This window comes from Dendrobates tinctorius, unplaced genomic scaffold (genome assembly GCF_039654945.1).
Source record: "Dendrobates tinctorius isolate UK_male_01 unplaced genomic scaffold, ASM3965494v1 ptg000084l, whole genome shotgun sequence".
Taxonomy (NCBI): Eukaryota; Metazoa; Chordata; class Amphibia; order Anura; family Dendrobatidae; genus Dendrobates; species Dendrobates tinctorius.
Window position 1 is genome coordinate 23,462,299 of NW_027361752.1, and position 23,556 is coordinate 23,485,854.

Below are 23,556 nucleotides of genomic sequence, written 5' to 3' on the forward strand. Positions count from 1 at the left end.
GTTGACTCCTCTATGTACTTGTACTCCTCCTTACGGACCTGTACTCTCCATCATAAACCTGTTGTCTCCTCTATGTACTTGTACTCCTCCTTACGGACCTGTACTCTCCATCATAAACCTGTTGTCTCCTCTATGTACTTGTACTCCTCCTTACGGACCTGTACTCTCCATCATACACCTGTTGTCTCCTCTATGTACTTGTACTCCTCCTTACGGACCTGTACTCTCCATCATAAACCTGTTGTCTCCTCTATGTACTTGTACTCCTCCTTACGGACCAGTACTCTCCATCATAAACCTGTTGTCTCCTCTGTGTACTTGTACTCCTCCTTACGGACCTGTACTCTCCATCATAAACCTGTTGACTCCTCTATGTACTTGTACTCCTCCTTACGGACCTGTACTCTCCATCATAAACCTGTTGTCTCCTCTATGTACTTGTACTCCTCCTTACGGACCTGTACTCTCCATCATAAACCTGTTGTCTCCTCTATGTACTTGTACTCCTCCTTACGGACCTGTACTCTCCATCATACACCTGTTGTCTCCTCTATGTACTTGTACTCCTCCTTACGGACCTGTACTCTCCATCATAAACCTGTTGTCTCCTCTATGTACTTGTACTCCTCCTTACGGACCTGTACTCTCCATCATAAACCTGTTGTCTCCCTTATGGACCTTTATGCTCCCATATGTTTTCTCTATAAATGTAATGTCTGTCCAGATCTGTAATAGTCATTTTTATAGTGTTGTGGGTTAATACTTTGTGCTTGCATGGAAAGATGAAAGGATCTGTAATTCAACCAGCAAGTAGTAAGATATACAGGAACATTTATTTCACATTTCCTTCCTTTGCAGACGCTGTGCTCTTCAGATAATATTTTTCAAAGGAAAGGCAAGTACTGATAAAGGTAAGTTCACATTTAGGGAAAAAAGTTCATCATTTGTTAACTATGGTGAGCAAAAGTTTTATTTTCTTAAAGTGATGTCTGAGTCTTGAATTTGTAAAAGGGAAATATTTTATAAAACAACATTGCATTTATCATTAAGGAAGGAAGAAAACTGGGAAAAGAAAAAGCGCAATGAAGTCTTATCCGTTGACAGTGGGGTGACAGGAAAAAAGGGGAGATACACTCACCTTGCTAGGTTGCTGAATGACAACACATGACGAGCATATAAAACAGCTGCTGCACAGATACCGGTCAAGTGTGAACAGTGAACACGTGACCTCGAAACGCGTTGACTTTTAAACCTGTCTAAACAAATGGGTTAATTTTACCGATGTTTGGATATCAGCAGCGCATGAGTGATACCTCCATCTTCCTCATTGAATTTACCACGTTATGCCATCAACATTCCTTAAATCAACCTATACATATAATATGGGATGCACTCTATTCAACTAATGATACAAATCAACCCTTCAGACCTTAGTCAAAGGGATAGAACACTGGTACAAATACTATGCCACAATTAATATTTAAAAGCACTTTTTATTTAGATGTTTTCTAAAATAAAAAAGAAATTACACACATATAAAAGAACCCCTGAGGAAGCAGGATGAAACGCATGTTGGGGCTTTGAAAGTGCACTGGGTACGTTGGATTAATTCCTCTTTATTTCCATATATATCCCTGGATGTTGTGAACATATATGACTATAATATGATTTTATGAACATATAATGCGACTTATCACAAATATATAGAGGCAAATCATGATGAACTGTGATCCTTGCAGATCAGGTGACTGAGATCCTCAGGGGTGTGTTTTATACATGTATGTCATTTTTTTATTTTAGAAAACATCTAACTAAAAAGAAGTTTTAATTATTAATTGTGGCATAGTATTTGCATCGGTGCCCTATCCCTTTGACTAAGGTCCTAGGGGTTGGTTTGTATCATCATTTATCATATTATGCAGGCAGTATTCGTGAATCGGGCGTATGGATGGTACTTATAGTCAGAGCTCAACTACTTTTTCTGACCCACCATTTATAATAGTCCTTTGGCATGGTAGTATTGTGCACATGTCTACTAGGGCTTCTTAAAGGATTATTCACAATAGTTAAAATTCTCATTTACCCCCCGATTATACTCTGATGAATCTCTCGTCAAACTCTCGTCGAACTCTGAGCAGAGCCTGATTAGCATAATCAGACCATTTTTCTCAGATAGAGAATAAACAGTCATCTGCACCTGCCCTGAGATTGGAAGAAGTTGCATATTTTTTTGAATGAATTTAACCTCTTCCTGAGGTCTGCTGTCAATGCTTGTCACATGTTGGATATGAGTGTTTGGAGCGGGCTCAGGGACTGAGCCAGCTTGATACTCAGCAGGCGCCTGCTGCGTTATACAGCCAGAACCCTCTGCTAACAGTAGTGACTGGAGCTGGCTCCAATTGCTGTTGTTTTAAAACCTTAAATGCTATTTTCGATCACTGACAGTGGCATTGAAGTGGTGTGATAGCAGGGTGCCTGTGGGCACCCTCATATGAAGTCCACCCTTGTTGTTGTGCTTCAAAGAAGATAGTAAAATTAGCAATCTACCGTAATGCTAATCAAAGAAATCGAAAATAATTTATACCATCGGATCCAAAATATAGGTCAAATAATCACAGGTTTAAGTCCCCTAAAAAATGAACAAAAAAATTTTCAAAAAGTTTAAAAAATGCAAAAAGATAGTATTCGAATAATTCCCCCTTCTTCAGTTAAATAAATGTAAAAAAATAAAAAATATTAAAGTACAAATATTTTATTATGCCACATCCACAAAGCTGTGAACAATCAAACTATACATTTATTTAACCCATAGAGTAAATACCGTAGAGAAAAAATAAAAAATAAAGAATTTTTGGTTGCTGCACCTCCCCCAATATGTGTGTGTGTGTGTGTATATATATATATATATATATATATATACACAGGGGCGGACACTGACAGCTTGGGGCCCCTGTGCAAGAAATGTGTCTAGGCCCCCCTCCTTTTATGGCGTCAAAGATATATATATATATATATATATTGATATTATATAGCCACACACACATACAGTGGGGAAAAAAAGTATTTAGTCAGTCAGCAATAGTGCAGGTTCCACCACTTAAAAAGATGAGAGGCGTCTGTAATTTACATCATAGGTAGACCTCAACTATGGGAGACAAACTGAGAAAAAAAAATCCAGAAAATCACATTGTCTGTTTTTTTTCATTTTATTTGCATATTATGGTGGAAAATAAGTATTTGGTCAGAAACAAGCAATCAAGATTTCTGGCTCTCACAGACCTGTAACTTCTTTAAGAGTCTCCTCTTTCCTCCACTCATTACCTGTAGTAATGGCACCTGTTTAAACTTGTTATCAGTATAAAAAGACACCTGTGCACACCCTCAAACAGTCTGACTCCAAACTCCACTATGGTGAAGACCAAAGAGCTGTCAAAGGACATCAGAAACAAAATTGTAGCCCTGCACCAGGCTGGGAAGACTGAATCTGCAATAGCCAACCAGCTTGGAGTGAAGAAATCAACTGTGGGAGCAATAATTAGAAAATGGAAAACATACAAGACCACTGATAATCTCCCTCGATCTGGTGCTCCACGCAAAATCCCACCCCGTGGGGTCAGAATGATCACAAGAACGGTGAGCAAAAATCCCAGAACCACACGGGGGGACCTAGTGAATGAACTGCAGAGAGCTGGGACCAATGTAACAAGGCCTACCATAAGTAACACACTATGCCACCATGGACTCAGATCCTGCAGTGCCAGACGTGTCCCACTGCTTAAGCCTGTACATGTCCGGGCCTGTCTGAAGTTTGCTAGAGAGCATTTGGATGATCCAGAGGAGTTTTGGGAGAATGTCCTATGGTCTGATGAAACCAAACTGGAACTGTTTGGTAGAAACACAACTTGTCGTGTTTGGAGGAAAAAGAATACTGAGTTGCATCCATCAAACACCATACCTACTGTAAAGCATGGTGGTGGAAACATCATGCTTTGGGGCTGTTTCTCTGCAAAGGGGCCAGGAGGACTGATCCGGGTACATGAAAGAATGAATGGGGCCATGTATCGTGAGATTTTGAGTGCAAACCTCCTTCCATCAGCAAGGGCATTGAAGATGAAACGTGGCTGGGTCTTTCAACATGACAATGATCCAAAGCACACCGCCAGGGCAACGAAGGAGTGGCTTCGTAAGAAGCATTTCAAGGTCCTGGAGTGGCCTAGCCAGTCTCCAGATCTCAACCCTATAGAAAACCTTTGGAGGGAGTTGAAAGTCCGTGTTGCCAAGCGAAAAGCCAAAAACATCACTGCTCTAGAGGAGATCTGCATGGAGGAATGGGCCAACATACCAACAACAGTGTGTGGCAACCTTGTGAAGACTTACAGAAAACGTTTGACCTCTGTCATTGCCAACAAAGGATATATCACAAAGTATTGAGATGAAATTTTGTTTCTGACCAAATACTTATTTTCCACCATAATATGCAAATAAAATGAAAAAAAAACAGACAATGTGATTTTCTGGTTTTTTTTTTTTTCAGTTTGTCTCCCATAGTTGAGGTCTACCTATGATGTAAATTACAGATGCCTCTCATCTTTTTAAGTGGTGGAACTTGCACTATTGTGACTGACTAAATACTTTTTTTCCCCACTGTACATGTATATATATTACATAGTCTCCTTTATTATGTATATTGCTGTCCCTTACACAGTGCCCTCTCTTATGTACAGTACCGTCCCTTACATATTGAATTATAGAGAGCCCTGTTTTTTATTACATACCATCCTGTCTTGTTAGCTGTATAATGCAATGATGGCTGATGGAGCATGGGAAAGCTTCCTTTCTAATGGAGGAGCTGATGGACTGGTAGTTTGGTCACCGGCTGCTCCATCAGCAGTCATTTTATATCTAACAATAGAGGGGACTATGTAATAAAAGAGGGCACTGTAAATAACAAAATTAACAAGAATACACTATGTAAGAGACAGCACTATACATAACAGCAGAGGAAGCTATATAATAAGGGACGGCACCATTTATAACTAGAGAGGATGGTACATAATAAGGGACGTGTTATACATAATAAAAGAGGAAACTATGTAACTAAGGGTGGTGTTATACAGAATTAGTGAGTACACTATATACTAAGGGACTGTGTTAGACATAATGAGCGATAACATCTTCCTCCACCTCCCCCTGTTCCTAAGGCCATTATAAGTCCCCCTTCCTAACATCCCAATCACCCACACCCCTCATTGTCCTCCTCCCCTCACATTCCATTATTGTCATCTCCCCCACCCCATCATTGCCCTCTTCACCACCTCCATCATTTTCTTCTCCCCCACTACTATCTTTGCTTTCTCCCCCACCACTCCCCTCATTTCCCATTCCACCACCTCCATCATTTCCTCCTCCTCCACCACCCCCATTATTGCCCTTTCCACCACCAGTGCATTTTCCCCCACCACCCCATCATCATTTCTTTTTCCCCCACCACCCCATCATTGCCTTCTCTCCATCACCCCCATCATTGCCTACTCCCCATCACTCCCATCATTGCCTTCTCCATCATCCCATCACTGCCTTCTCTCCATCACTCCCATCATTGCCTTCTCCCCATCACTCCCATCATTGCCTGCTTCATCACCCCATCACTCCCATCATTGCCTTCCCCCATCACTCCCATCATTGCCTTCTCCATCACTCCTATCATTGCCTTCTCCTCATCACTTCCATCATTGCCTGCTCCATCACCCCCATCATTGCCTGCTCCATCCCCCCATCACTCCCATCATTGCCTTCTCCCCATCATTGCCTGCTCCATCACCCCATCACTCCCATCATTGCCTTCTCCCCATTACTCCCTTCTCTCCTTCACTCCCATCATTGCCTTCTCCCCATCACTCCCTTCCCTCCATCACTCCCATCATTGCCTTCTCCCCATCAATGCCTTCTTTCCATCACCCCCCATGGCCTTCTCCCATTACCCCTCATGGCCTTCTCCCATCACCCTGGGCATCATGGCCTTCTCTCCCCATCACAGTCTTCTCATGTCCGCATCTCCTCCAGGGCCAGGCTAACCTACACACACGCACATACACACACGCACATACACACATACATACACACACATACATACACACACATACACACAGACATACACAGACAGACATACACATATACATACACACACAGACATACATACACACAGACACACACACATACACACAGACACAGGCATACACACATGCATACACACACATACATACACAGACATACATACACACATACACACACATACATACACAGACACACACAGACATACATACACACACACAGACACACACACATATATACACATATATACACACAGACATACACACACAGACATTCACACATATATACACACAGACACACATACATACATACATACAGACACACACATACATACATACATACACACACAGACATACACACACATATACAAACATACACACATACATACTGTACACACACAGACATACACACATACTGTTATGAGCGGTGGAATGCACTAAATAAAATTAAAATAAAGTACGTTCACCGCTCGGGGTCCACCGTGCAGTAGATGACAAAACCGCTGCTGAAAGAGGCAGATCACTTAAGGCGGTAATGTGCACGGGTTTTTGCTGCACCTAGTGCACAAAAAGCAAACTCTGTTGCACTCACAGAGCTGCAAGCACGACCATATGCAGAAGCAGACTGTTTCACCCACAGAGCTGCAAGCATAAAAGCATAAACAAAAACCCTGAGTCTGTTTTAACCTCACAGAACTCAGAGACACAGACGCGGTATCCGGTCACAGGAGTCGCTCAGACAGACGGGACTGGCTCCATCTAGACCTACCGTTTAGACGTCTGGTGCAGTGACGCTGCAACAGCAAACGCACACTGTGCTGCAAATGCCGTGCGGCCAGAATAGAGCCTGTGGCAAGGCGTTGCGAAAACGCTGGCGCAATGCAGGACGCTTAGCTGCTGAAGTGGCTGAAGCTTGAGCGCGCTGGCGCTAGCGCTGCTCCTGGCTGACCCAAACACTCACACATGCGTAATAACAAAGGAAGGGGATATTTAATGAGTCAGTCACCAGTCAAAGCATCCGTCACCATCCACACAGCAGCAGTATGAAATACTAGCGCATGGCGGAACGGCCATGCGCACTTTTTATAGCGTACGGGACCTGCCGGAAATCTCCAGAGCCCTGAGCGTAACCAATGGAATCAGGAGCAGAACCTGAGCACCTGACTCCTGAAGTCCAATGGAAGCTCATCCCATGAGCATGCTCAGAAGAAGGGACGAAGGACTTAGCCTCTGGAGACAAATGTGAGGATCTGTGTTCCTGCATAGGTATTGTAGAAACCAGATTCCTAACACATACACACACAGACAAACATACACACAGACACACACACATACACAGACATACACACACAGGCATACACACATACATACACACACAGACATACACACATACACACACAGACATACACATACATACCAGTCATGGCCAAAAGTTTTGAGAATGACACAAATATTAATTTTTACAAAGTCTACTGCTTCATTTTTTCTAATGGCAATTTGCATATACTCCAGAATGTTATAAAGAGTGATCAGCTTAACAGCAATTACTTGCAAAATCAATATTTGCCTAGAAAATGAACTTTATCCCCCAAAACACATTTCAACATCATTGCAGCCCTGCCTTAAAAGGACCAGCTAACATCGTTTCAGTGATTGCTCCATTAACACAGGTGTGGGTGTTGATGAGGACAGGGCTGGAGATCAATCTGTCATGATTAAGTAAGAATGACACCACTGGACACTTTAAAAGGAGGCTGGTGCTTGGCATCATTGTTTCTCTTCTGTTAACCATGGTTATCTCTAAAGAAACACGTGCAGTCATCATTGCACTGCACAAAAATGGCCTAACAGGGAAGAGTATCGCAGCTAGAAAGATTGCATCTCAGTCAACAATCTATCGCATCATCAAGAACTTCAAGGAGAGAGGTTCCCTTGTTGCCAAAAAGGCTCCAGGGCGCCCAAAAAAGACCAGCAAGCGCCAGGACCGTCTCTTAAAAGTGTTTCAGCTGCGGGATCGGGCTACCAGCAGTGCAGAGCTTGCTCAGGAATGGCAGCAGGCAGGTGTGAGTGCATCTGCACGCGCTGTGAGGCGGAGACTCTTGGAGCAAGGCCTGGTCTCAAGGAGGGCAGCAAAGAAGCCACTTCTCTCCAGGAAAAACATCATGGACAGACTGATATTCTGCAAGAGGTACAGGGAGTGGACTGCTGAGGACTGGGGTAAAGTCATTTTCTCTGATGAATCCCTTTTTGATTGTTTGGGACATCTGGAAAACGGCTTATTCGGAGAAGACCAGGTGAGCACTACCACCAGTCTTGTCTCATGCCAACTGTCAAGCATCCTGAAACCATTCATGTGTGGGGTTGCTTCTCAGCCAAGGGAATGGGCTCTCTCTCAGTCTTGCCTAAAAACACAGCCATGAATAAAGAATAGTACCAGAATGTCCTCCAAGAGAAACTTCTCCCAACCGTCCAAGAGCAGTTTGGCGATCAACAATGCCTTTTTCAACATGATGGAGCACCTTGCCATAAAGCAAAGGTGATAACTAAATGGCTCAGGGAACAAAACATAGAGATTTTGGGACCATGGCCTGGAAACTCCCCAGATCTTAATCCCATTGAGAACTTGTGGTCAATCATCAAGAGACGGGTGGAGAAACAAAAACCTTCAAATTCAGACGAAATAAAAGCATTGATTTTGCAAGAATGGACTGCTATCAGTCAGGATTTGATCCAGAAGTTGATTGAGAGCATGCCAGGGAGAATTGCTGATGTCCTGAAGAAGAAGGGTCAACACTGCAAATATTGACTAGCTGCATTAACTCATTCTAACTGTCAATATAACCTTTTGTTACTCATAATATGATTGCAATTATATTTCTGTATGTGATAAAAACATCTGACAAACACACATAAAAACCAGAGGGCAGCAGATCATGTGAAAATATAATATTTGTGTCATTCTCAAAACTTTTGGCCATGACTGTACACACACAGTCATACACACATACCTACATACACACAGACACACTGTAGGGATTTGACTCACTCAGGTGCAGCGGGAGACAATCATGAGACAGGTTCTTCCAAAGTTCATGAGGTTTATTTGTGTCATAAACCATAAATCAGCGTATCACCAAAAATAGCCTCTAGCTTAGGCAAACAAAACATAAACGTTCATGGTTTCAGACTCAGACTGGGAGTCTCAGCACACGTGGGAGGTGTAGTCCTCCCCACATACAGCTAATATACACAGGCCTCCCCGGGTCAGCAGCCTCAGCACGTGGTCTTCAGGAAGGTAGCACACCTTCCTCCACAGAGGCCTGCCAGGACCTTCCACATGGCCTTCCACAGGTTGACAGATTACTGGGAGGGGCTGGTGAGGATCCAGCGGTCATGGTGCACATTGGCACAAATGACAAAGTTAGAGGTAGGTGGAAGGTCCTTTAAGATGATTTCAGGGAATTAGGCTGTAAGCTTAAAGCAAGGACCTCCAAGGTGGTATTTTCAGAAATACTTCCTGTACCACGTGCCACGCCAGAGAGGCAACGTGAGATTAGGGAGGTTAATAAGTGGCTCAGGAATTGGTGTAGGAAGGAGGGGTTTGGGTTCCTGCAGAACTGGGCCAACTTCTCAGTTGGCTACAGGTTCTACGCTAGGGACGGGCTGCACCTCAATGGGGAGGGTGCAGCTGTGCTGGGGGAGAAAATGGCTAGAAGGTTGGAGGAGTGTTTAAACAAGGGACGGGGGGAGGGTATTCCTTTTATAGGAGGGGAAGACAGTGCAGATAGAGACCTGGGCACAAATAATGACATTGGGGGTGGGGGTGGCATGGGGGGTGGGGTTAGAACAGTTAATAATTTAAGAAAGAATAGAGGTACAGAGAGATACATAAAGTGCATGTATACTAATGCCAGAAGCCTCGCCAACAAAATGGAGGAATTGGAGATAATGTTGTTGGAACATAATTATGACATGGTGGGGATATCTGAGACATGGCTGGACGAGAGCCATGACTGGGCGGTTAATTTACAGGGCTATAGTCTGTACAGAAAAGACCGTACAAATAAACGAGGGGAAGGCGTGTGTTTATATGTAAAATCATCCTTAAAACCCATCCTTCGTGATAATATATATGAATCTAATGAAAATGTAGAGTCCCTGTTGGTAGAGATTCCGCCAACAAAATGGAGAAATTGGAGTTAATGTTGTTGGAACATAATTATGACAGAATCCTACTCCACACTGATGAGGGGCAACACCCCGAAACAGCTGTCTGTGGATGGATACCTGTCCTTGGTATTTCCCTTGTCATATCTGTAAACTCGTAAAGAGCTGGATATTGACTTAAAGGGCCACTTAATATGGTGGTAATGGTGGTTTCCGAAAGGAGCCACCCCTTGGCTGGGTTCTTCCCTGGAGGAAGATCTGGCTAGTCCCGTGTTTGAGACTCTTAAATGAGGCTTCACGGACTTTAATTGCAAAAAGAAATCCCCCATATAGATAAATGCTGCAAAAGCAAAAAATTGGGCTCAGTGGGAAGGGGTTAAAGGTTAGTAGCTACTTCAGAGTTTTCGGTTGTGACGTTCTCAAAAGAGAATGTTTGTGCCTCCTAGAGAGAACTGCTGCTCTTTCATGTCTAAATGCAACTGTAACCATTGCATTTATCCACTTTGCTGCCTTTGTGGCTGAGTACCTCTTTGGAATCAAAGTAAAGCTTATTTAACAGTTATGAAATGCCTTTGCACATTCCTTCGGGGTGTTCTACACTATAATTGCAGCATGAATTGTACCAGATCAGCGCATATTACTGTTTCTGTTCTCATCAGGCTGCACCTCTCGGTCCTCATGGTGACTGCACATTTTAGACCTCATGTAGACATCTGTTTTTTCCCGTATGTGTGTGATCCTTATTTTTCATGGATAGAATATGTACTCATTATAGGCTATGTGTTTGTTCACATATCTGATTGGTTCCCCTCCTCCAAAAAGAAAAGAAATGGAGACATGTCTGTTTTTGATCTGTATCTTGGATCAAAATCACCCATACTAGCCTGTGGAGCTGTAAAAATCATGGACAACACACGGATGCCATCTGTGGGCAATGAGTGTGCTGCCCATTTTTAAATATTGTGATCAACAGAAGTTTTACAATTTTATTTTTTTTAGAATATGAGAAAATACCCGATGAAGCTCTGATGGCAAAAATTGACACTGACCAAACACTGAGTACAATCGGATCGAAAACACTGAGTACAAACGGATCCTAAACACTGAGAACAATCTGATCCAAAACACTGAGGAAAATCTTATCCAAAACACTGAGGAAAATCGAATCCAAAACACTGAGGAAAATCGTATCCAAAACACTGAGGAAAATCGGATCCAAAATACTGATGAAAATCAGATCCAAAACATTGCGGAAAATCAGATCCAAAGCACTGAGGAAAGTCGAATCCAAAGCACTGAGGAAAGTCGAATCCAAAACACTGAGGAAAGTCGAATCCAAAACACTGAGGAAAATTGGATCCAAAACACTGAGAAATATCAGATACAAAACACTGAGGGAAAATTGGATACAAAATACTGAGGAAAATCATATCCTAAACACTGAGGAAAATCATATCCAAAACACTGAGGAAAATTGGATCCAAAACACTGAGGAATAGTGGATCCAAAATACTGAGGAAAATCATATCCAAAACACTGAGGAATATTGGATCCAAAACACTGAGGAAATTCGGATCCAAAACACTGATGAAAATCGGATCCAAAACACTGAGGAAAATCGGATCCAAAATACTGATGAAAATCAGATCCAAAACATTGAGGAAAATCAGATCCAAAGCACTGAGGAAAGTTGGATCCAAAACACTGAGGAAAATCGGGTCCAAAATACTGATGAAAATCAGATCCAAAACACCGAAGAATATCCAAAACACTGAGGAAAATTGGATCCAAAACACTGAGGAAAATTGTATCCAAAATACTGAGGAAAATCATATCCAAAACACTGAGGAAAATTGGATCCAAAACACTGAGGAAAATTGTATCCAAAATACTGAGGAAAATCGGATCCAAAAAACTGAGGAAAATCATATCCAAAACACTGAGGAATAGCGGATCCAAAATACTGAGGAAAATCGGATCCAAAACACTGAGGAAAATCGGATCCAAAACACTGAGGAAAATCGGATCCAAATACTGAGGAAAATCGGATCCAAAACACTGATCAAAATCGGATCCAAAACACTGAGGAAAATCGGATCCAAATACTGAGGAAAATCGGATCCAAAACACTGAGGAAAATCGGATTCAAAAGACTGAGGAAAATTGGATCCAAAACACTGAGGAAAATCGGATTCAAAAGACTGAGGAAAATTGGATCCAAAACACTGAGGAAAATAGGACCTTTTATGAATATGAGAAAAGATCACTGACATATGAATGAGCTGGGCCTTATTCAGACGTCCATTTTGTCATGTACTAGTGCTAGCTATGTTTTTCACAGATAGCAGTCATAACTGTGATAGTCTATGCTGAAAGTAACATTATTGGATGCTGAGTTAGCCGGACTGTCAAGGATGGCTCCATATTTCATGTTTCTTATGTCACTACACTGGACTCTCTACGTTCCCACATTCTGCACTGTTGGATTCCTTTGAGGTCTGGACTTTGTGTCATGTGACCTCCAAATCCCACTAAAGGCTTATATATTCTGATTAACAGCCTGGATGTTATTGTATTGTTAAATTGTAGCAAATCATTGTCACCGAATAGCGGTGATTTATTCTTCTGTTCTTAGACAATAAATCTAATCGTAACCTTCTTGCACTTATGAGCCGTATAACACTATGTTCACATTGAGCCTTTTTTCTGAAATTTTTTTTCCTGCAGCCAAAACCTGCTCTCTTGACAGTAAAAACAACTGCTTTCAAAAAGGCCATTTTCAATATTTTTGACAATTTTTTTTCTGTTTTTTTTGGGGTGGGGATTACATGAGTGCTTTGTTGATATTTCATGCTTAATAAAGTTAGTTTCAGTTTCACAAAAATCTTCTACAAAAATGCAGTGAAAAACGCCACTATGTTTTTTGCAAAGTTTTTTCACTTTCTCATTGCTTACTATGGGTGAAAAAAAATGCTGCAAAAATACTGAAAAAAATTGCAATGCTGCAGATTTAAAAAGCTAAGAAACGCTGCAGTTCTCAGATTCAGTCAGAAAAAAAAACCACAAGCGTGTGTATAACATTTTCGAAGTCTCATAATTTTTGCTGGTACTGTCAGTTTACATAAAAAATGCAGCAAAAAAACCCCAAAACATAACTCTGCTTGTGAACATAGCCTGAGCTGAGGGTATGTACACATGACATCTATTAGATGATGGCGCACCTGCATTTTTGAAGCAGCAGATGTTTCAGGAAGATGCTGGTGGTGTTTTTCCTGAATCTTCCTCTTTGTCGCCTTTTTCATTGTTTTTTTGCTTCTTTTAAATATATAAATATATATATATATATATATAGTTCAGACACCATTATATATATATATAATGGTGTCTGAACAATAGTCAGGTTACTTCGTTTAGCCGCTTCATGGCTTCTGACATTAAATAAGACATGGCATATGTCATTTTGACATTATTTTAAACTTTTAACTACTTTTTCAGGCAGATTCCGGGAGGAATCCACTTGAAAAATCATCATGTGCACATACTTTAGAATTGGATCTATCACCCAATTCTACTGTGCAGGCACTATTTAATAGATCTAGAGTGAGAATCTTTCCTGCCGTATTTCAGATAAAAAAAATATGAGTAAGCTTTATTCCAACATTGTTAAAAATTACATTCCCAGTACATCCAAAAATATGATTGTTTCCTTGCGTTTCACACGTCCAGAAATCTGTTAGTTTCCTTCGCGTTTCAGACTTCCAGAAATCTATTAGTTTCCTTCGCGTTTCACACTTCCAGAAATCTATTTGTTTCCTACGCGTTTCACACTTCCAGAAATCTGTTAGTTTCCTTCGCTTTTCACACTTCCAGAAATCTATTTGTTTCCTACGCATTTCACACTTTCAGAAATCTATTTGTTTCACACTTCCAGAAATCTATTTGTTTCCTACGCCTTTCCCACTTCCAGAAATCTACTTGTTTCCTACGCGCTTCACACTTCCAGAAATCTATGTTTCCTACGCTTTTCACACTTCCAGAAATCTATTTGTTTCCTACGCTTTTCACACTTCCAGAAATCTGATTGTTTCCTACGCATTTCACACTTCCAGAAATCTATTTGTTTCCTACGCCTTTCACACTTTCAGAAATCTATTTGTTTCACACTTCCAGAAATCTATTTGTTTCCTACACCTTTCCCACTTCCAGAAATCTATTTGTTTCCTACGCCTTTCCCACTTCCAGAAATCTATTTGTTTCCTACGCGCTTCACACTTCCAGAAATCTATTTGTTTCCTACGCTTTTCACACTTCCAGAAATCTATTTGTTTCCTACACTTTTCACACTTCCAGAAATCTATTTGTTTCCTACGCCTTTCACACTTTCAGAAATCTATTTGTTTCACACTTCCAGAAATCTATTTGTTTCCTACGCCTTTCCCACTTCCGGAAATCTATTTGTTTCCTATGCATTTCACACTTCCAGAAATCTATTTGTTTCCTACGCCTTTCACACTTCCAGAAATCTATTTGTTTCCTACGCGTTTCAGACTCTTATTATTCATGGATAAGGTCTAAGCTTTAATCTGAAATGCGTAAGAAACAAATGTATTTTTGGATGTACTAGGACTGTCATTTTTAACCATGTTGGAATAAAGTGTTTACATATTTTTTTATTCCGAAATACAGATGTAAAGCTTCTTACTTCACATTTGGCAGGAGTGTTTTTTTTTTCCGTGTTAAGAATGGCTTTATAACCCTGATATTAAGATGAGTCCAGCCCCAGCTGGAATAATTTTAATAATATACCGTCATTCTGACATGGATTTTTTCTTAATGTAAGTACAGCATCCTCCTCAGGTCTAAAATATCTATTTTAATAATACACATTTTGTAGTTTAATTTCAACAGATTCACTAAATGATGGTCTACAAGAATGTCTTCATTCAATAACAGCAAACATGGAACTTTAAAGTGCTGAGGAACTAAAAGTAATTTGATAGCGGAGTTAGTCGGCATGGCTGACCAGTTCCCAACTAATTCATGCTAATTTATGCCAACTAAGTGGTATAAATGATGACAAAAATGCAGAAACATGGTAGCAGAAAAAGGCGTCAAATTCATTAAAAGGCACATATACTGTTGGGGCATCTGACACCAGCGATAAAGAGTAGCAAAACAAACCCTAGTCTTGATAAATAGGCCTCAAAGTACTGTATATGAGAAAGTTACCCACACTTTTTTATTCCACTCATTTTATATAAGACTGGAAAATAGAGACGAGACCGTGTGGCAGTGACCTTGTGGTGAGAAGGATATTCTAGTAATCTGTTACACTATATTGCTGGTTTTTGACAGCGTTTAGGCTTATACCACCACCACCCAAAAACCTAAGCATCCAACGTAGAGCTCAGGTGTCCTCCCCATCGGCATTGTGATACTTACCAGACCTTTGTGGATCTTTGCTCATGTTATTTCTAGAATATATTGCTTCTAATTGTACTTTTCTCTAGCCCTATGAATTTTTTGGCAAAACGTCAATTATTATTATTTTTTTTTGCCTCCGTTAATTATGCATCACTTGACAATACTTAAAGCCTATTCTTTTCAGCAAACATGACATTCATAAAATATTACCTAATTATAAGTGAGAGCGGAAAATGTCTGATTCGTTAGACTCTTCTCAAATTGTTTCACAGTCTATTTTGAGGATTAAAATAATTAGAAGGAAGCAGTCATAGCGGCTTTCTTGCATTTGCCTGTAAATTGCAGACTCATCATTTTTTTACTTTCCCACCGGTTCTCAGAAGTTTTTTTAGCACCTTCACGTTCTGCATTCATTGTCATGAGTTATATGTTGGATTATTAATTTTGTAATCGGAAAAGGTCACTTACGTATTTATATTGAGGTCAATACTAATCTTCTAATATCCAACGCTTTTAGGACACAGGCATAGCCTGGTGCTGGTAAGGTTATTTTTTAATCCCAAACAGGAGAAGATTGGAAAAAAGAGACGGACAGCTTTTCTGACACCCCCCCTATAGTCCAGTTCTGTCTTTACTTCCAAAAAGTGCAGAAAAAACCTCATTAAAACTTGCCCGTTCTTACAACTGATATTCATGAGGGTCTAGATAACTTGGATATGGAGTCATGCTTGGCTGGTCCACTCTGGAATTTTCGGGTTCACGAGCGATCAGCAGTCAGTGACTTTCCTTTCCTAGGAGGAGATTCATGTTGCCCAAAACACATGTAGCTTAAAATACAGATGGGCTCCATCGTTACAAACAACTGTCTTGCTCTAAGGGTATGTTCACATTGAGTTTTTTTCTGGTGTTTTTTGGAGCGAAAAAGGCTGCAAATGCTAACAAAGCACTAGAAAAAAAACAAAAATAATGACTTGTATGCAAAAACTGCTCTCTATTTATATGTTCCGTCTTCTGAGCTTTTTTTAACCCCTTATTGACCAGAAGTATTTTAGGTTTTACATTTTTATATTTTGCTCCCCTTCTTCCCAGAGCCATAACTTTATTTTTTGGTCAAAATGACCATGTGAGGGCTTGTTTCTTGCGAGACATGTTGTACTTTTGAACTACACCATTGGTTTTAACATATTGTGCACTGGAAAACTGGAAAAACATTCACATGTACAGTCTTTATTAGACTACTTTCACACATCAGGTTTTCGGCGTCAGGCGCGATCCGGCGTCGTGCCAGAATGCCGGATCCGGCAAATGTTTTGTAAAACCTGATGTGCCGGATCCGGTTTTCTGCCGGATCCGTCTTGTTCTTGACAGACAAAACCGGATCCGTCTCATCCGGTTCATCCGTTTTTCTATCCGTTTTTTCGACGGATTACGCCGGATCCGGTTTTTAAAATTGACCCTTGTGGCCCCTCAAGGCAGAGTACACTGGCAGGATGACAGAGTGTGAAAGATTTGTGCCCTAACCAAACTTGTGTACCTTCTGGACCAACAGTATATACCTTTGCCAACCAAAGTTGACTATCTTGTCATGGTCTCTATTTTTAGCTTTAGGCCACAGGTGTGTACCTGGTTGTGTTTTATGCAAAGTATTTCACCTTTTAACAAAAGTTGTGTACATTGTTAGGAAATCACCAACAATAAACACAACTTTTTAGGTGAAATACTTTGCTTCAAACACAACCAGGAACACAACTGTGGCAAAAAGCTAAAATTTACCCACAGTTATACCTGGTTTTGAATACCTTTTTACCTTTGAAATACCCTGTATTTAACCTTTTTTTTAAACATAGTTCGCCGCAGAAAGAAAAGACAGACAACCATTGTGAAACGATAATTTAACTTTTATTTAAAATTTTTTTTTTTTTTGTAAAATGTTTTTAAAGTGCAAAAAACTTTTTTAATAAAGGTTTTAAACCCAATGGGCATTTTTATTAAAAAACACACATTACAAATCTGTGTATTGTAGGGTGGAAATACTGCTGGAGGGGCTGCGGGACACTTCGACACTGGGTGTGTGGAGAGAGGACTGGGATCGTGGTGGGGAAGGAACAGTTAGAGGTGAAGGTGTGGAAAAAACTACAGAATGGGTGGACATGTGGGAAGCAGAAGAGGTGGTGGGTGGAGTGGAGGGTTGGGCAGGGACTGTAGGAGCAGATGATGTTGATGGAAAGTTGTATGGGGAAGGAGTTTGGTACGGGGAAGGAGTTTGGTACGGGGAAGGAGTTTGGTACGGGGAAGGAGTTTGGTACGGGGCAGGTTGCTGGAAGTGGGGAGATGAATGGTACTGGGGAGGTTGCTGGTACTGGGGAGGTTGCTGGTACTGGGCAGGTTGCTGGTATGTAGTAGGAGGGGGAGGATGAAAAGTGGCTGGAGGGGGTGCAGATGTAATAGGAGGGGGAGGATGGAAAGTGGCTGGAGGGGGTGCAGGTGGAGGAACTACAGTGGTGGGAGGTGGAGGTTGGGAGGTAACCTGCTGTAGAGCACCGTGGCACGAATGCATTACATGCATCTGCTGGGCAGGAGAGAGCGTTTCCATGCGCTCAACAACAGACCTGAAAAAGGTGTGGTTTGGCGAAGATCTTGCTTCTGAATGCATGGTTTGCAGAAGTGTCTTCACCTCCAGAATGCTGGAGTTGATCTGCTGAAAGCCTGCGGAGATTTGCTCTGACAAGACTTTGAGACAGTTCTGGAAAGATGCATTCAGATGCAATAACTCTTGCGCATAACTCTTTTCCTGACCCCTCTGCCGCTGCCGCCCAGTACCCGCAGGTGTACTAGAGGCGGCAGGGGCAGAAGGGTGGGGTAAAGGGAAAGCGATCTCACCAGCAGCTTCATGTAATGTAGGCGGCCACGATGCTCCTGTGCTGGTGGATGGGACAGATGGGTCGAATGTGTGGGAAGGCAGGGAAGGTGCAGATGTACCGGGGCGGTCAAAGTGTCCCTCGGTGCCGGTCTCCTCAGGGATCGCCTCAGAAGGGTCCAATCGTGCAGGCTCCCGAGTGCTGCTCACCGTGCTGTGGAATAAAGAGAAAAAAAAACAATTAAAATACTGACATGGTATGGCCCTGGCTGAAAAAAAAAAGTTACATCTTTTTCACATGTGGTGTGTAATATTTACCTTCTGGTGAGCATTGTTTTCCGGAGGAACGACAGGGCTTGTGCGTACTTGTACTTGCTCCTGCGTCCTTCAGATCCACTCGGGGTCCGCATCTCTTTATTGAACTCCTTCTTGAAACGATCCCTCACAGACCGCCACCGATTCACAATTCTGTTCCCTGAAACGAGAAAGGAGTGGTTAGTATACAACATCAGTGTTTCACAAACTCCAGTCCTCATGGTCCCCAGGGGTCATGTTTTCAGGATTTCAATAGTAAATAGAAATCCTGAACACATGATCCGTGGGGACCACGAGGACTGGAGTTCGGGAAACACTGGTTTACATCAAGCAACCGTTACTGTATATACTTACGCTCTTTAATCTGGTCCCGAGCTTCGAGGTCCTCCCAGCGGCCCACAAGGAGAGAACAGATTTCCTCCCAGAGTCGTCGGGTAATGATCAGGTCAGCGTGGCGGCGGTCAGCCATATTCCAGAGCGGCTCCCTTTCTCTGACGAGATCGATGAGGCGGTCCACATCAATCCCTCCATCCTCACCGTCAGAGTCGGGAGCACGCTGTGAAGGCTGTTAAAGAAAAAGACAAAAATAACATAATTAGCCTCCACAAAAGAAATGAAATAAAAAGTGCCAAAAAACAAAGCAAAAATATTTATACTTACACGCTGGTGACCGCCGCGTTGCTGTCGCCGACGACCCTGGGAGGCACTGCGAGGACCTCTTGGCCGAGCACCAGATTGGGAAGACTAGAGAAGAAAACAAAAAATGTTATGAGTTTGGATGTAGGCATTTGTTTGCTGTGTGTGGTCTGCAGAACATTGTTTTCTATGTGTTGTGTGTAGTGTGATGTTGTGTTTCTGCGTTTGATGCAAAAAACTTACGAATTGTGAGCCCACTCCAAGCGTCTGTCCACCCCTTCCTTCTTCTTCTGGGAGCTCCTCTTCATCTTGTGATTCCTGTTTTGAAATAAAAGGCAATGAATAGACATATATTACAGAGATGATGGATTTTGGAAATAAAAACTTACCGTCAAACGCTGACGATGCGAGGGAGGGCTCCCAGAAGAAGATGTGCTGTCCTGTTGATGGCCAGACTCCATGGCTGTGGGTATTGCTGCTGCCAGTGATGCCATTTCTGCTGCTGCTGCTGCTGCATCTCTTTGGCGGCTGTTGAATAAAGAGAAACAAAGGGCCAATGAATATCTTGATATTCCATGGCCCTAGTTTGGAGGAATGGGGGATTTGATAATTACCGTCTCTCATCTGCTTCTGGACTCCCCTCCCGTTCAGCATGCTGCTCCATTTGGGGTGTTGCTGATGGTGCTGCTGCTGCATCTCTTTGGCGGCTGTTGAATAAAGAGAAACAAAGAGCCAATGAATATCTTGATATTCCATGGCCCTAGTTTGGAGGAATGGGGGATTTGATAATTACCGTCTCTCATCTGCTTCTGGACTCCCCTCCCGTTCAGCATGCTGCTCCATTTGGGGTGTTGCTGATGGTGCTGCTGCTGCAGATGTCTGCTGCCTTCTCCTGCGCCTGGTTGCTGTCTTGGGTGGCATGTTGGGTGTGGCTGAGGGTCCCATTGTCTTGCTTTTATATATCTCCTGTGGGCAGAGCTACTGAGCATGCTCAGACCAAAAAAACCGGATCCGGCCACCGGATCCGGCTTTCGCCGGATCCGGCGCATTGCGGCGCTCATAGGCTTTCATTGTGTGAAAAAGCCGGACGCGCCGGATCCGGCGTGTCCGGCTTTTTCGCCGGAGACAAAAAACGTTACAGTAGACGTTTTTTCCAGACGCTGGATCGCGACACATTGCGACACATTGCCGGATCCGGCGATAACCGGATGAAACGCATGGCCATCCGGCGCGATCCGGCGCAAATGCAAGTCAATGGGGGGGAAACCGGATCCGGCATTGCATTTCGCCGGATCCGGTTTCTGTCAAAAGCGCCGGATCGCGCCTGACGGCGAAAACCTGATGTGTGAAAGAGGCCTTAGTTTTAGATTAGGAAAATACTCCATACAGTATATTACAATAGAAGTCATTGGGAAGGTTTAGAAATGCCTGGAAAACGTCCAGAGGGATTTTTGTTCCGATTTTTAGAGTTTCTGCTGTAAAAGAAACACTGGCCTTTATTGTTATTGTTTATCGTTATTGCTTAATGGATTTAAAAAAATATCTGGAGAACACCAGTAAAAAACACACTATTCTGAAAATACTATTGGATAAAAATTTTGACGAATCACTCAGGAAACGATCGAAAGAAGTGAAAAATAGGCGCTTCAGGATTATAGAACTGCAGAGAAATCAAAAGATTCCTGAAGTGACTGCTGTTTGAAAAACAGATGTTTTTGACTGCTGGAAACGTATCCTAAGATGGTAGGGAATTTATGGGATATCACATTATGTAAGGAAGCAGGAGAGACCTGTCAATCAAGTGAAGCCTGGTGGGGAGGAACTGAAGGGAGCCGCCCAGCTGACTGTTCCAATGTCTGAACTCTTCTCACTGTGTCTGGCTCCTTTTTCAAACTTTTCTCTGAATAAAACATACTGGTTTGACATGAGGGAGCATAGATAACTTTTATGCTTCCCTACAAAGGGTTTCCACTCTTCTTTAAAACTAAACAGTGCAAAACCTACTCATAAAAGAAAAAAAAAGAAAACATACTTTTTCCCAGAAGCTGGCTTCAACTTCAGCACTGGTACCTCGGCTGTCTCTGTCAGGCCGTAAGAGATAACGTCACTCCCACTAGTTCATACAGTGAGCAGAATGTGCTTGGTACTATCGGGACCATCGTGCTATAGTGTCGGATTGTATAACAATTCCTCTTAACCTCACTGTAATGGTGGGGTTCTGCTACCGAAAAAGCAATGTTCATAGCTTCCAGACAAGAAAGAAAATGTGGTGCATCTCACCAGTTGTTTGATACTCTCTTTTTATTCAATATAAGCCTCAAAAAAGCAACAGTTGTGAGGATTCGACCGGGTATGCAGAAAGTCAACAGCTGTCATATGATGAAACTTATTTTATCAAAGCATCATGTGATGCAAAATTATTTAAGGGGTGACAAAAGGCGCACAATAGGGTATTAGACAGATAAAGTAGACGTTAATGCTGCGGTATGCGCTCAGCTTGCTGAGTTGTGATAGCACAACTCTTGTAAAGGCTTCTGCAGATATCCAGATGTTGTTGTTCCTCTTATTGGAAAGGTAACCACATATTGTGATTTGAGGTAATGTAGAATCGGATAATTTTCTGCGCTGCTCGCAAAATAATGACAGTGTGGTGGTGAAGAATAATGCAGTTTATTCTCTATGCATTTTGAACTCGTACATACACAGTGATGGTGGCACTCCTGATGAAGAACTCTGTATGACTTATAAACACAGAGAATAAAATGGCATGATTCTTCACCACCACACTTCTTTAGAGCATTATTTTGCCAGCAGCGCAGCAAATTATTAATTTTCTTTAACACCAAACCATGTGATGCAAAATGGCTGTCACTTTTCTGCATACCCTACCAGATCCCCACTTCAATAGACTTTTTTATGTGGATTACAATCACTAGTTACCTGACCCTGCAACCACTCAGTAGTTTCAGTGTTCAGTTGCATAGTGGTTGTGACATCATCTGTTCCAGGCCCATGGAGATCAGCGGAGCAGAGGGTGGAGTCGAAGGTAAGCATAGCTTCTGCCATGATTCCCCCATTCAGTGAGTGACTGGTTTGCTGTCTTATGGAATTTGGGTGTCACAAATCATTAAGTGATTCATGCAGCTCTTTGTCGGCTGAAATTTAAAAGGTGTTTTTTCTTTTGGTCCAGCAATAGTTAATGTCAGTCTCTTGCTGGAAGTTGTCTTTTAGACTAATCAGCTGATGGTTTGTAACCGCTACCACCTCCCTTTTAATAGTCACATTACCCATCAGCTGATCATCAGTTATTGAGTTTTTGTTCTATACAGACCAGCTATGTGTGTGGAGCTCGCCTGTGATGGTGATGTTGCTGTTGTGGGAGTTCTGCTATCCTGGTGCTGTTTACTCTGCTGCTGTGGAGCTTAGCCGCAAAGCCTAAGCTGAGTAGTTTCCTTTTTGTCTGTCCCCTGTTCATCTCTTCCCCTGTGTGTTACCATTTGCAGTGGTGATGCATCCTTTCTGGCCAGTACACTAGCCAGGGTTTATAGAGGTAACAGTCAGGGACTAGGCACGTACCTGTGACGAGGGGAATGACCCACATAGGGCATTAGGGAAGCTTATGGACAGGTACCGGTTGGTGTCAGGAGGTGTCCCATCCCTGCTCCCTACCTTTCACGTGGGCTTCCTCAGGGGGGCTCGAAACACGCGATGGGGCTGCATGCACCATGTCCTATAGTGGAGACTATGGGTAAGAGCAGCTTCTAGCATATTCAGGTTTATTTTGTTCCCTTAAAACGATATACACCTTTTTCCTACTATTTGTATATGATTCTCTAGTGTTGACTTTCTCACTCACTGTCTCATTAGTTCTACATTTTTACATGATTTATTACTTCTTTTTATTACTTCTAATTATGTAGTTTGAGACAGTGAGTGTTTTCGTCTCCACTGAGTCTCGTACCTATATGGGAACATCTATATATTCTTTGCGCTTTCTTCAATTTTCTGCTATATTCTGCTCTTCCCTTCCTCTAAAATAGAGGTGGA

At 42.1% G+C, this 23,556-nt stretch overlaps 1 long non-coding RNA gene across 6 annotated transcripts in view; it reads left to right on the forward strand.

Moving 5' to 3' along the window:
- LOC141097365 (uncharacterized) overlaps positions 1-23,556 on the forward strand; it is an 868,065-nt gene that overhangs the window by 123,633 nt on the left and 720,876 nt on the right. For all 6 annotated transcript variants that reach the window (XR_012233931.1, XR_012233929.1, XR_012233928.1 and 3 more), the window contains exon 3: positions 859-911. This is a non-coding gene — a long non-coding RNA (uncharacterized lncRNA). The remainder of the gene's footprint in view (positions 1-858; positions 912-23,556) is intronic.